We start from the raw sequence: 15,892 nt of genomic DNA, 5'->3' as shown, positions 1-15,892 counted from the left end.
ACTTTGAGTGGTTGTTTGGTTTATTTTAGGTGAAGAAAAGAAAAGAAAATGAAAAGCGTGGCCTAAGAAGCGTGACAAAAGAAAAGGGAAGCATGGCCAAAGAAGGGAGAAGCGTGCCGCATCACAATGGAGGAAGCAACCTTGCCCTCCACAAGGGCAGAATGCCCTCTAGGAGGGCAGCATTAAGTGACCGAACCAAGAAAGGCAACTCTGCCCTGCCCACTCCAAAGGGCAGAGCACAAAATAATGCCTTGGAACCAAGAGAAGCAATTTCTGCCCTGCCCTTGTGGAGAGCAGGATCGGGCTCCATGAGGAAAGAAATCCAATGAAAAATAGCTCCCATGCATGCTACAAGGTTCGAACCAAGAACCATGAGGAAGCCAAGCCTTGAAACCAACTAGCGTGCCAAGAAATCAAAAGAAAAAGTGGCGTTTTTGCAAGCTCCCAGGATCGAACCCGAAGCGTGAAGGAAGGACCCTGCCCTGCCCTTGGCACGGGCAGGGCGGCAATTGAACTTGGCGCATCAACAAGCACCAACGCGCGCACCAATTCCTTCCTTGGCACGATCCTGGCGCGCGCGTCCCATCCCTGGCGCACCAACCCGTTTCTGCCCTGCCCTTGGCGCGGGCAGGGCAGCCTCCCACGCACCAGCGATCCTGGCGCGCGCGTCCCATCCATGGCCGCACCAACTTCTTGTGACTAGCATCAATTTTCTGCCCTGCCCTTCACAAGGGCAGGGCAGCCTCCTGGGAGTGGATTTTTTGGGCCAAAATTCAAATTAAAAATTAATTTGAATTCATTTCTTCACCAATCCAAAAGCCCATCCAAATCCCAAAATCCAAGAATAGAAAGTGTATAAATAGTAGTTAGTTTGATGTAATTAGGACTTTTAGCTACTTTTATGCTCACTTTTGAATTTTTACTTTTACCTTGGCTTTTGAATTTTCATTTTCACATTCCTTTGGAGCTTTGACTCTCTTGGAATTGTTCTGGAGAGAATTGGCCGAGACTTCAGAGGATCAAAGGAGAGTTGATTGATCTCCTTCCTCAATTCCCTTGGGCAATTCTACTCTTCTGTTTTCTGAGTTGTGGATGTGTGAAATTGGGGAAATTCTGTCCCAATTCCCATTCTAGCTCTGTTTAAATTTGCTTTCTGCATAATTCACTTTAAATTCTGTTCTTCTACTGCTTCATCTTTAATTTTCTGTCAATTGCTTAGTTCATTCAGATCTGGGAAGGAAATTGGGTTTTAGGCTCTGCTACCTAAGCCCTTGGGATCCTGAGATCACTTTTGGTTCCTCTATGAACCTTACTGCACTTTAATTTCCTTGCTGTTTAAATTTCTGCTTGCATCCAATTCAATTTCTGCTACCTTCTTTACTGCAATTTACTTCTTCTTGTTTAGATCCTGCAATCCCATTCCTCAATTCCCCTTTACATTCAGCAATTTATCTTTCTTGCCATTTAAGTTACTGCAATTTAAGTTTCTTGCACTTTAAGTTCCAGTCATTTACTTTCTTGCTCTTTAAGTTTCTGCACTTTTACTCTTCTGTTCTTTATTTTACTGCATTTCTCCCTTCCCCCTTTACATTTACTGTCATTTAATTTCTGATAAACACAAATCACTCAACCAACACTTGATTCGCTTGACTAAACCACCCACTAAACTAAAATTGCTCAATCCTTCAATCCCTGTGGGATCGACCTCACTCATGTGAGTTATTATTACTTGATGCGACCCGGTACACTTGCCGGTGAGTTTTGTGTTGGATCGTTTTCCACACATCAGGCACCATGACCTTTGAAAAAGCTCTGTGTGATCTGGGGTCAGGGATAAATCTTATGCCACTCTCTGTAATGGAGAAGCTGGGGATCATTGAGGTACAACCTGCCTTGTTCTCATTACAATTGGCAGACAAGTCATTGAGACAAGCTTATGGAATAGTGGAGGACGTGTTAGTAAAGGTTGAAGGCCTTTACATCCCTGCTGATTTCATAATCTTAGACACTAGGAAGGAAGAGGATGAATGCATCATGCTTGGAAGACCTTTCCTAGCCACAGCAGGAGCTATGATAGATGTCAACAGCAGTGAATTAGTCCTTCAATTGAATGGGGATTACCTTGTGTTTAAGGCACATGGCCATCCCTCTGTGACAAAAGAGAGTAAGCATGAAGAGCTTCTCTTAGTTCAGAGTCAAGAAGAGCCCCCACAGGCAAATTCTAAGTTTGGTGTTGGGAGGCCACAACCAAACTCTAAGTTTGGTGTTAAGACCCCGTATCCAAACACTAAGTTTGGTGTTGGGACTATACAACATTGACTTGATCACCTTGTGGCTCCATGAGAGCCACTGTCAAGCTATTGACATTAAAGAAGCGCTTGTTGGGAGGCAACCCAATTTTATTTATCTAATTTTTATTTTATTTTATTTTATTGTTATTTTGTGTTTTATTAGGTACATGATCATGTGGAGTCACGAAAAAAATATAAAAATTGAAAATAGAATAAAAAATAGCAGAAGAAAAATCACACCCTGGAGGAAGCACAGGCTGGCGTTCAACGCCAGTAAGGAGCATCTGGCTGGCGTTCAACGCCAGAACAGAGCATGAATCTGGCGCTGAACGCCAAAAACAAGCAACATTCTGGCGCTGAACGCCAGGAATGTGCCTAGAAGAAAAGCTGGCGCTGAACGCCAGTAACAAGCATGAAACTGGCGTTCAATGCCAGAAACATGCTTTACATGGGCGTTGAACGCCCAGAACGTGCACCACTCGGCGTTTAAACGCCAGAATGGTGTGCAAAGGCATTTTACATGCCTATTTGGTGCAGGGATAGAATTCCTTGACACCTCAGGATCTGTCGACCCCATAGGATCACCTCAGGATCTGTGGACCCCATAGGATCCCCACCTACTATATTCCCACCTTACCTCCTAATCCTATTTTACTCTTCCCCATGTCACACTTCCCAAAAACCCTTCACCAATCACCTCAATCTCTCTTCCCAATCACTTATTCACCACTCACATCCATCCACTCTTCCCCATAAACCCCACCTACCTTCAAAATTCAAAAATATTTTCCCACCCAATCCCACCCTAAATGGCCGAACCTACCCTCTCCCCTCTCCCTATATATACCCTTCCATTCTACTTCATTTTCACACAACACTACCCCCTCTACTATACCTTGGCCGAATCCATCTCCACTCACTCTCTTCCATTTTATTCTTCTTCTTCTTCTTCTCTTCTTTCTTCTCTTGCTCGAGGGTGAGCAATATTTTAAGTTTGGTGTGGTAAAAGCATAAGCTTTTTATTTTTCCATTACCATCAATGGCACCTAAGACCGGAGAATCCTCTAGAAAAGGAAAAGGGAAGACAAAAGCTTCCACCTCCGAGTCATGGGAGATGGAAAGATTCATCTCTAAGAGCCATCAAGACCACTTCTATGATGTTGTGGCAAAGAAGAAGGTGATCCCTGAGGTCCCTTTCAAGCTCAAGAAAAATGAGTATCCAAAAATCTGACATGAAATCCAAAGAAGAGGTTGGGAAGTCCTAACCAACCCCATGCAACAAGTCAGAATCTTAATGGTTCAAGAGTTCTATGCCAATGCATGGATCACTAGGAACCATGATCAAAGTATGAACCTGAGTCCAAAGAATTACCTCACAATGGTTCGGGGGAAATACTTAGATTTTAGTCCGGAAAATGTGAGGTTGGCATTCCACTTGCCCATGATGCAAGGAGATGAACGCCCCTACACTAGAAGGGTCAACTTTAATCAAAGGTTGGACCAAGTCCTTACGGACATATGTGTGGAAGGAGCTCAATGGAAGAGAGGCTCCAAAGGTAAGCCAGTTCAACTAAGAAGACTGGACCTCAAGCCTGTGGCTAGAGGATGGTTGGAGTTCATTCAACGCTCCATCATTCCCACTAGCAACCGATCTGAAGTTACTGTGGATCGGGCCATCATGACTCATAGCATCATGATTGGAGATGAAGTAGAAGTTCCTGAGGTCATCTCCAATGAAATCTACAAAATAGCCGAAAAGCCCTCCACCATGGCAAGGCTAGCTTTTCCTCACCTTATTTGCCATCTATGTTACTCAGCTGGAGTTATCATAGAAGGAGACATCTCCATTGAAGAGGATAAGCCCATCACCAAGAAAAGGATGGAGCAAGCAAGAGAGACCCTTCACGGTTCTCAAGAGATGCATGAGGAAGCTCATCATCAAGAAATCCTTGAGATGCCTCAAGGGATGCACTTTCCTCCCAATAACTATTGGGAACAACTCAACACTTCCTTAGAATATTTGAGCCACAATGTGGAACAATTAAGGGTGGAACATCATGAGCACTCCATCATTCTCCAAGAAATAAGAGAATATCAAAGAGCAATGAGGGAGGAGCAACAAAGGCAAGGAAGGGACATAGAAGAGCTTAAGGACATTGTTGGTCCTTCAAGAAGAAGACGCCACTAAGGTGGATTCATTCCTTGTTCTTATTTCTTTCTGTTTTTTCAGTTCCCATGTTATGCTTATCTATGCTTTGTGTCTCTACTTCATGATCATTAGTATGTAGTAACCATGTCTTAAAGCTATGAATAAAATCCATTAATCCTTCACCTCTCTTAAATGAAATATGCTTTAATTCAAAAGAACAAGAAGTACATGAATTTCGAAAATTGTCCTTGAATTTAATTTAATTATATTGATGTGGTGACAATACTTTTGTTTTCTAAATGAATGCTTGAACAGTGCATATGTCTTTTGATCTTGTTGTTTATGAACGTTAAAATTGTTGGCTCTTGAAAGAATGATGAACAAGGAGAAATGTTATTGATGATCTGAAAATTCATGAAATTGATTCTTGAAGCAAGAAAAAGCAGTGAAAAAGAAAGCTTGCGAAAAAAAATAAAAAAAATAAAAAAATAGAAAGAAAAAGAAAAAGCAAGCAGAAAAAGCCAATAGCCCTTAAAAACAAAAGGCAAGGGTAAAAAGGATCCAAGGCTTTGAGCATCAATGGATAGGAGGGCCCAAGGAAATAAAATCCAGGCCTAAGCGGCTAAATCAAGCTGTCCCTAACCATGTGCTTGTGTCATGAAGGTCCAAGTGAAAAGCTTGAGACTGAGTGGTTAAAGTCGTGATCCAAAGCAAAAAGAGTGTGTTTAAGAGCTCTGGACACCACTAACTGGGGACTCTAGCAAAGCTAAGTCACAATCTGAAAAGGTTCACCCAGTTATGTGTCTGTGGCATTTATGTATCCGGTGGTAATACTGGAAAACAAAGTGCTTAGGGCCAAGGCCAAGACTCATTAGTAGCTGTGTTCAAGAATCAACATGCTTAACTAGGAAAGTCAATAACACTATCCAAAATTCTAAGTTCCTAGAGAAGCCAATCATTTTGAACTTCAAAGGAAAAAGTGAGATGCCAAAACTGTTCAGAAGCAAAAAGCTACAAGTCCCGCTCATCTAATTATAATTAATATTCATTGATATTCTGGAATTTATAGTATATTCTCTTCTTTTTATCCTAATTGATTTTCAGTTGCTTGGGGACAAGCAACAATTTAAGTTTGGTGTTGTGATGAGCGGATAATTTATACGCTTTTTGGCATTGTTTTTAGGTAGTTTTTAGTAAGTTCAAGCTACTTTTAGGGATGTTTTCATTAGTTTTTATGTTAAATTCACATTTCTGGACTTTACTATCAGTTTGTGTGTTTTTCTGTGATTTCAGGTAATTTCTAGCTGAAATTAAGGAACTTGAGCAAAACTCTGAAAAAAGGCTGACAAAATGACTGCTGATGCTGTTGGAATCTGACCTCCCTACACTCAAAATGGATTTTCTGGAGCTACAAAACTCCAAATGGCGCGCTCTCAACGGCGTTGGAAAGTAGACATCCAGAGCTTTCCAGAAATATATAATAGTCCATATTTTATTCGGAAATTGATGATGTAACTTGGCGTTGAACGCCAAGTACATGCTGCTGTCTGGAGTTAAACGCCAGAAACACGTCATGATCCGGAGTTGAACGCCCAAAACACGTTATAACATGGAGTTCAACTCCAAGAGAAGCCTCAGCTCGTGGATAGATCAAGCTCAGCCCAAGCATACACCAAGTGGGCCCCGGAAGTGGATTTATGCATCAATTATTTACTCATGTAAACCCTAGTAGCTAGTCTAGTATAAATAGGATAATTTACTGTTGTATTAGACATCTTTTGACAGTTTAATCTTTTGACAGTTTAATCTTTTGACTGTTTAGTCTTTGATCATTCGGTCTTTTGATCATTCAGGGGGCTGGCCATTCGGCCATGCCTGAACCTTTCACTTATGTATTTTCAACGGTGGAGTTTCTGCACACCATAGATTAAGGGTGTGGAGCTCTGCTGTACCTCAAGTTTCAATACAATCACTATTATTTTCTATTCAATTATCTTTTATTCTTATTCCAAGATATACGTTGCACAACACTTTGATGAATGTGATGATCCGTGACACTCATCATCATTCTCACCTATGAACGCGCGTGACTGACAACCACTTCCTTCTACCTTAGGCCGGGCGCATATCTCTTAGATTCCCCAACAGAATTTTCGTGGTATAAGCTAGATAGATGGCGGCATTCATGGGGATCCGGAAAGTGTAACGTTGTCTGTGGTATTCCGAGTAGGATCGCGGGAATCCAGAAAGTCTAACCTTGTCTGTGGTATTCCGAGTAGGATTCCGGTATTTAATGACTATGACGAACTTCAAACTCCTGAAGGCTGGGCGTGATGACAAACGCAAAAGAATCAAGGGATTCTACTCCAACCTGATTGAGAACCGACAGATGATTAGCCGTGCTATGACAGAGCATTTGGACCATTTTCACTGAGAGGATGGGATGTAGCTATCAACAAGGGTGATGCCTCCAGACGATTAGCCGTGCAGTGACAGCGCATAGGACCATTTTCCCGAGAGGATTAAAAGTAGCAATTGATGATGGTGATGCCCTACATACAGCTTGCCATGGAAAGGAGTAAGAAGGATTGGATGAAAGCAATAAGAAAGTAGAGATTCGAAAGGATTCTAGCATCTCCACACGCCTATCTGAAATTCCCACTATTGATTTACATAAGTATTTCTATCCCTTTTTATTTTCTATTTATTATTAATTTTCGAAACCCATAACCATTTAACCTGCCTAACTGAGATTTACAAGGTGACCATAGCTTGCTTCATACCAACAATCTCTGTGGGATCGACCCTTACTCACGTAAGTTATTACTTGGATGACTCAGTACACTTGCTGGTTAAGTTGAACGGAGTTGTGGAAAGAAAGTGCTGAGTTAATTTTTATGCACATGCCAAAGAGCCATTATTGTTGATCACAATTTCGTCCACCAGTTGCCCAATTGGCTGTTGATGACATTTTTATTTAATGATATTTGAGGTATTTCAGTTTAATATTGCTCTCTTTGATTTATGTTATTGATGCTTCCCATCTGAGGATATTTTCACTCTAGCAATTTTACTTTTTCCCCTTTTGGTTCTGATTAAGAATTTAGTAACTCAACAGTTATTAAACTCAACGTAATTAATAATCGTTATCTTGCTAATTGAGCTGAACCTGAATAATCCCAACCTTTTCTTAGGAAATAATTAGGATTCAAAGGTCAATTTAATTAGTCCCTTGACTTTCCTTTGCCCTGGTAAAGGTTGACCAAGTGGAGTTTAGATTCAACTTTTATTATAGTTGAGAGAGATAACTAAGTTAGACCTCCAAATTCCATTATCTTGCCAAGAGTTGTTTTACAGTTATTATTTATTTTTAATTGCCATTTAATTCACTCCTCATTTAAATTACTTGCTTCTCACCTTCTAACCCCGATTACAACCTTTATAACCAATAATAAGAACATACTTCCTCGCAGTTCCTTGAGAAGACGACCCGAGGTTTGAATACTCGGTTAACAATTTTTAAAGGGGTTTGTTACTTGTGACACCCAAAACGTTTGTATGAAAGGACTTTTGAAGGTTTAGAAACTATACTTGCAACGAGGATTTATCTGCAAATTTCTAGACCACGCAAAAGTCCTCTCATCAAAATGGCGCCGTTGAAGAACTTATTTATTTTTAACCAAGTAGGTAGGAACATTTTGCATTTAGTTGCATTTAATTTAGGTTGCATTGCATTCCATCACTTTAACCTTAATTATTTACCTTGAATTTAGCATGAGGACATGCTAGTGTTTAAGTGTGGGGAGGTTGATAAACCCATATTTCATGAGATATTTTGTGCTTAATTTGAGTGATTTATACAATCCCTCACCTACTTATTCACATTAATTGCATGGTTTTACTTTCCCTTTCTTATTATGTCATATTGTGAAAAACATGTTTCCTAAGCTTTGAAAATTAATTATTTTAATTACCTTTATTTCTATTCGATGCCGTGATTAGTGTGTTGAGTAGTTTTAGATTTTCTAAGGCAGAATGACTTAAAGGATGAAAAATGAAACATACTAAAAGGAAAGGAGAAAGCAAAACGGAGCTTTAAGGAAACTGGTATCCACGCGATTGCATGGACGACGCGATCACGTGCCAAGCACGAATCAGCAGCGACGCGGCCGCATGACTGACGCGACCGCGTGCCTTAAGCAAAACGCACATGACGCGATCGCATGACTGACACGACCGCGTGGCAAGGAAAAGCTCCGAATGATGCGACCGCGTGACAGAGGCCACGCACCAGAAAATTACAGAACATGCCCCAGCGAGTTCTAAACCCCTTTTTGGCCCAAATCCAAGTCCAGAAAGCATAGACCAGAGGTTATAAAGTGGGGGAATGCATCCATTCATAATCATGCCTCTCATAATTTACTTTTCATGTTTTAGATGTAGTTTTGGAGAGAGAGGTTCTCTTCTCTCTCTCTCTCTTAGGATTTAGGACTTCTCTTTCTAGAGTGACTCTCGATCCAGGTTCAATATTCCTTTTTCTATTTAAATCTCTCTTTTATATTTTGATTATTCTGAAGCTTTTATTATGTTTGATTGATGTTGCCCAATTAGCTGTTGATGACATTTTTATTTAATGATATTTGAGGTATTTCAGTTTACTATTGCTCTCTTTGATTTATGTTATTGATGCTTCCCATCTGAGGATATTTTCACTCTAGCAATTTTACTTTTTCCCCTTTTGGTTCTGATTAAGAATTTAGTAACTCAACAGTTATTAAACTCAACGTAATTAATAATCGTTATCTTGCTAATTGAGCTGAACCTGAATAATCCCAACCTTTTCTTAGGAAATAATTAGGATTCAAAGGTCAATTTAATTAGTCCCTTGACTTTCCTTTGCCCTGGTAAAGGTTGACCAAGTGGAGTTTAGATTCAACTTTTATTATAGTTGAGAGAGATAACTAAGTTCGACCTCTAAATTCCATTATCTTGCCAAGAGTTGTTTTACAGTTATTATTTATTTTTAATTGCCATTTAATTCACTCCTCATTTAAATTACTTGCTTCTCACCTTCTAACCCCGATTACAACCTTTATAACCAATAATAAGAACATACTTCCTCGCAGTTCCTTGAGAAGACGACCCGAGGTTTGAATACTCGGTTAACAATTTTTAAAGGGGTTTGTTACTTGTGACACCCAAAACGTTTGTATGAAAGGACTTTTGAAGGTTTAGAAACTATACTTGCAACGAGGATTTATCCGTAAATTTCTAGACCACGCAAAAGTCCTCTCATCACTTAGCCATCTCTATGACCAAAGTAGGGAATGGGAGTGTGCCTCTGACATGGGCTCGCCACATAAACTTCTCGATCAGTTGGGGAAAGTACAACTTATTCCCCTCCATAATACACCCAATCAAGACGAGCATGTCCACTGGAATCTCAGTAAAGTGCGTGGTAGGCATGACATAGTGGGCAAGAATCTGCTGCCATATCCTAGACTCCCTCATCAAATAGTCAAACATCATCCCCTTGGGTTTCACTTTAGTGGCATCCATCTCCCAAGGGGCATCCGGCTGTGCAATAACACTCCACAAGGCATCATAATCATAAGTCAGGCAATGCATCTCCTCTTTAGCCTTCTGAAAAGCGTCTTTCTCACTAACCTTGGGCTAACAGTGGAGTGCCTGCTCAATATCCACCTCTGTAATCAGAATCTGTCCTCCTCTCAAGTGAACCGAGTCAAGGGTCAGTCTAAAGAAATTACAGTAAAATTCACGGACCCATGACTCGTTCACCCGAGGTAGCTCCCTATCCACAAAAGATAAGCCCATCCCCTCAATCCGAAGCTCAATAGATTGCCTCAAATCAGCAAGAATAGGCAGCTTCTTCTCCAAGTTGAGATGCCACTTCTGAAAGAGCGGGAAGCGAAGCTCACAGTACAAATTAGGGAACCTTTCTGCTTCAGTCGGAGGCAATAGCTGATCTGCCTTATCCTTCTCAGATAGATATATCTTGGCATAACTGGAGGTTACAGAAGCAGTGGAAGATTAAGAGTTCTTCCTTTTTTGTGAGGTAACATATGCTTTTCCTTTTCCTCTGTCACATATCCTGGAGAAAACAGAGATCACAGGATACAAACAATTAAGCAAAGCAGAGGAGTGTAAAGTAAGGAATCAAGCATCAGACAGAAAACAAGCAACCAGAGGATATTGAGACATATCATGATGTGAGTTAAAGAAAAGAATTATTGGAATGCATGAAAATAGAATTCAAATATCAATCAGGAATACAAACCAACAATTCATACAAGAATAACAAATATGCTTGTCTATTAAGCAACAGTAATCGTCATGCCCGAAGGAATATGAAAGAGTTAAAGTAACAACTAAAAAGAAGAGTCAGAAGGTTAATCAAGTTAGAAATAAAAAAAACTGGGTCAAAGATTAGTGGCACGATGGTTATTGGCGTAACTAAGAGAAATTCAAAAAGTGTCGGAAACAAACATACTCACATTCATTAAAATGATGCAAGTCATTGATGATGAAATATAAAATGCATACAAGCATAGAAGAGAAAAGTAAGTCATCATCAATGTTTTGGTCACTAACTTTGTAGAAAATTGGTGTTGAAAGATTTAGGATTAGCACTTGGGTGAGAGCAACTTCAATTTAAAAGGTTCACCAGTGAAATGCACTAATTAATACAAATGTGAGAACCTTAAGTAAAAAGGAACAGGTTTAAATCAATTGGTAAACTATGGCATTAGCTTCATTGATTAAGGAAAGTCGAAATTAACCTGAACCAAGAAGCTATAAAATTTTGATTTAAACCGAAATGTTGAAAGCACAAAGAAGGTTCACATTGACATAGTTAATCATGGTTCTATTTGACACAAAATTTCGTCAAATATTTCCTTGATTCTGTCAATCATCAATACATATTAATTGAACTTGGTATAAGTCAATTGAGTCTTAAATCAAAGAGTGTCAAGTTCAATGCCTAAGTTGCAAGTTTAAAAACAAGACGATTTCCAAAATTTTGGCAGCATTCCGGCAGTAAATTGGATGTTTTCGGATAACAAACAGCAGCAATATAACACACATGAATCTAGATTACATCAAACAGGTAAAACAAGCAGCCAATTCATATGGTTTAAGCATTATTAGGCAAAATAAAACAACTCAACTTAAATCAGCACAGTAGCATCAAACAGTAGGAAGCTCCAAAATTAACAACAACAGCACATGCAAACAAAATTACAGAACATCAACACCATCACCATTTAGCAAAGCAAATGAGCATTCACCATTTCAGACAGCAAAAAATAGCGAAAATAAATCAGACCTAAATCCACTAACCACATCCTAAAACTTCCTAACCACATGCATTCTAACTAGTGAGCCCTAACAAAAATTAAACAAAGGTAACAAAATTATCTAAACAGAATAATAAAATAAGAAAAGAAATGCAGGGGGAGACAAGGGAACCTGAAGGAAGCAGAAGCAGAACTAGAAATGGAAAGGAAGGGGGACGAAAACTGGAAGGGCTAAACCAGCTTACTAGCGGCGTTGCCACAACGGAAGAATGGAGGCGCTGAGAAGTCACGCAAAGCAGAGAGTGACGGTGTAGAGCAGCAAGGGTACTAGGCTCTGTTCCGGTCAGGAGATGGGAAAGGGAATGATTGAGAGAAAAAGAAAGGTTGGGTGATGGTGAGTGGTGGTTCGTCGGCGGTAATGGATGACCGCGGCAGTGCTTACGGTGACAGGGAGGGGAAACGGAGAGAGAGGGGCAGAGAAGGTAAGAAAGAAAGAAAGAGAATAGGGTGGCGGTCGGCGGCGGTCAGGTCGCCGGCGTGGTGGTTGGCGAAAGCTGGAAGGTGGCTGTTATGGTGGTTCTGCAATTTTGGAGGGAGAAGAAGAGGAAAATGGAACGTTAGAGGGAAGAAGTGAAAGGACATGACTGGCTAGGACTTGCGCGTCCTGATTGTTAGTGGGTTTGAATCCACGCGTACGCGTAGTGCACACGTGTGCGTAGGTGGACAGAAAAGGAAAACACGCGGAAGCATCATCGACGCAAACACGTACAAAGGGTGAGTGCTCATCGACGTGTATGTGTAATGCACGCGTACGCGTGGAATGAAAATTGTGCTAGGCGTAAAATTCTCGCACCAAACTCGCACAACTTTCGGGAAAATGTACGAGGGCTGTGCTGACGCATACGCGTCTATCACGCGTACGCGTGACTGCCCATGCTTTTTTTAAGAAGCATAAAAACATAGCTTAAAACTCTCCTAACATTATCTACAACTCAAAACCAACCAAAATGCAAAATTAACAAAAATCTTTTTAGATTTTGAAGAATTTCTAAATACAAAACAAGCAAAACTTGCACCTCAAGAAAAATGCAATTCAAGACAAAAGTGCAATTTAAACAAACTAACAACCAAAGCATTAAAACAAGAATATCCAAGGAAGAAAAACTACCTACAATGGCAACTCAAATCACTCATTGATTATATCTACAAAAGAATGGAAAGCGTTTACCATGGTGGGGTGTCTTCCACCTAGCACTTTTATTTATTGTCCTTAAGTTGGACTTATGGGGAGCTCCTAATCAAGGTGGCTTGTGTTTGAATCCATCCTTGAACATCTACCAATGCTTGAGTTTCCAATAAGCTCCATCATTCAAAATCAATAACTCTAAGCTATGATGGAGTTCTTCACAAATCATGAGCTCCCAAAGTTGATTCTCCTTGTGCGATCTGGGATCCCACACTTTGTTTTGACACCCGTCTTCAAGTTGATCTCGGTAATTTCCTCCGGGTGGTAAGTTCTTGGAATTCTCATTTAAGCACCCAAACATCCTCCTAGACCTAAGCAATCTAGTTCTACACCAAACCTTGCAATCAAACCTTGAACATGCAACCATCATGAACCTAAGATGATGTTTCCAACCACTAACCATCTCTCTTTTGCTCTTAAAGCCACAAAGAGCTCTGAGTTGCCCATCCGTCTCAAGCAAACCATATTCAAGTGGAATAATAAAGCTTAGGGATAAGAGATTTACCCACATGAATGAAAGAATGGATGGTGATGGCTTGGGGAGAGGTGTTTCCAATGGCCTTACAAGCTCCACTCCCTTGTGTTCTTCCTCGATTTCTTCCTTGATTACCTCCACCTTGATGGTATTTTTGTGGAAAAACGAATTTCCAACACACAAATCCAACCGGCAAGTGTACCGGGTCGCATCAAGTAGTAATAACTCACTTAGAGTGAGGTCGATCCCACAGGGATTGATGGATCAAGCAACTTTAGTGGGTGATTAGTTTATTCAAGCTAACATTGAATGAATTGTGTGAAGTTGAGCAATAGAATGTAAATTTACAGGGAATTTAAATTGCAGAAAGTAAAGTGGCAGGAAACTTAAAGAGCAAGAAAAGTAGATTGACAAAATCTTAAATGACAAGAAATGTAAATTGCATCAAATGTAAAGGGGGCTGGGGTGCTGGAAATTAAATGAGAGCAGTAGATCCAAGCTTAGAACAATTGCAAGGAAATTAAATTGCAGGAAAAGTAAATTCAAGGTCACAGTAGCTTAAATGTAAATTGCAGAAGAACACAAGTGCAGGAAATTAAATTGGGAGCAATGAGATGCAACAGAGAGACATAGATCATTTCTCAAGTCTTAAAGTGAAATTAACAATTTCAATGAAACAGTAAAAATAGAAGGAAAGTCAAGAGCTCAATTGCTCACTTGATCAAGACAGAAACAAAATTCAACTCAATTGTGAAATTCAGAAAAGAAATTCAAGATCTCAGGGAATCAATGAGACTAGAGAACAAGTCTAGATCTCAAGCCCTTCCTTGATCAATGTAGAAAGCAGATTGAAGAAGAAAGAAAGATGGAAGCAGTAAATGAGAACGCAGATTCAACTTTCAATTCTTAGAAATTATGCAGAAGATGAACAAAGATGGATTTCATATTAAAGATTGAAACAGAATTCCTCTAACCTCAATCCAAAATTTCAAAACAGAAATGAAAACTAAGAGAGAGAGCTCTTAAATCCTAATACTCCCTAGTGGAGCTAGCACTCCTCCTAATTGAGCTCTCATTGATGCCTTTATATAGGCTTTACAAAATGAAAAATGAAAATGAAATTAAAACAAATTACAAAAATGAAAATCCTAATTTAATTGATCCATGTGCCTTTGAGTGATGATGTGGGCTTTGCTTACTTTGGATTTGAGGGAGAATGGGTCTTGGATGGCCTTGATTCAATTTGGTGAGGAATTGAATTAAATTGAATTTTGGTTGATTTTGGCCCATATGTTGCTCCCAGGAGGCTGCCCTGCTCTTGTGGAGGGCAGAGCAGGGAAACTTTGTGTGGGTATCCAATTTGCGTGCCAAGGCTTGGAAGCATCAGGATGCTGCCCTGCCCTTGGGGAGAGCAGGGCAGTGGTGTCATGGTGTGCCTTCTGTCCGTGTCAAGTGCTGCGCTCCTCACTCCCCTTAGGTGCTTGGTTCGAAACCCATAGGTGGCACTTGGAGTTGATTTTTCTTGGATTTTCTTCAAGAAGAGCACGACATTGCCCTGCTCTCCAAGAGGGCAGAGCAGAATAATGAGCGCTACTTTGCTTTGGAATGAGGCTCCAGCTTCGAACCTTGGTGGAAGCACTTTGGTTTATTTTCGCTTATTTTTGGCTCTTAAAGATGCCTTTAATTTATGCCTCAATTGTACGCCAAATATGGATTTCTATATATCGTTGGAAAGCTCTGAATGTCAGCTTTCCAACGCAATTGGAAGCACATCAATTGGAGATCTGTAGCTTAAGTTATAGCCCTTTGAAGTAGGCATGGTCATGTTGTGAACGCCCAGATTTTAACTTAGCGAAAATTTGCTTCCAACCTCACTTTGCATCACGATATTGCCCTGCTCTTGGCAAGGGCAGGGCAGTGTGCGTGCTGGTTGCTTTCTTCTTTGATTTGGTCATGGGCCACGCTTTTAAAAGCGTGGCCTAAGGCTCCAAAGTGTACCCCAACTTCAAAGTGTACCCCAAAGCTCTTTTTTTCTCCTTTTTAGCTTATTTTGTGCTTCTTTGCTTCTTTTTCTTCTTATTTCCTACAAGATTTATAAAATTAAAAGATCAAGAAAATATATCATTTAAGCACAAAAGAATGCAATATTTAAGCACTAATCATCAATTTATTGTATGAAAAAGCATAGAAAAATAGGTATATGATGACTTGTCATCACACTTCTTGACAACTTCTTTCAATTTCTCCTTGCTTGTCAACTTCTTCCAATTCCTCCTCATCATCAATCAAATCAAACCTTGAAAGTTTTGTGAAGTCCACTTCAACATCGACTTTACATCCAATGGAAAAGTCTTCAACAAGGCCACCAACGTCACTTGGTGTAAATTTGTCTTCAGTAACCTCAAATTCATG

Source organism: Arachis stenosperma, chromosome 2 (assembly GCF_014773155.1).
Source record: "Arachis stenosperma cultivar V10309 chromosome 2, arast.V10309.gnm1.PFL2, whole genome shotgun sequence".
In the NCBI taxonomy this organism is placed as follows: Eukaryota; Viridiplantae; Streptophyta; class Magnoliopsida; order Fabales; family Fabaceae; genus Arachis; species Arachis stenosperma.
Note: the sequence above shows the minus strand (reverse complement) of the source record.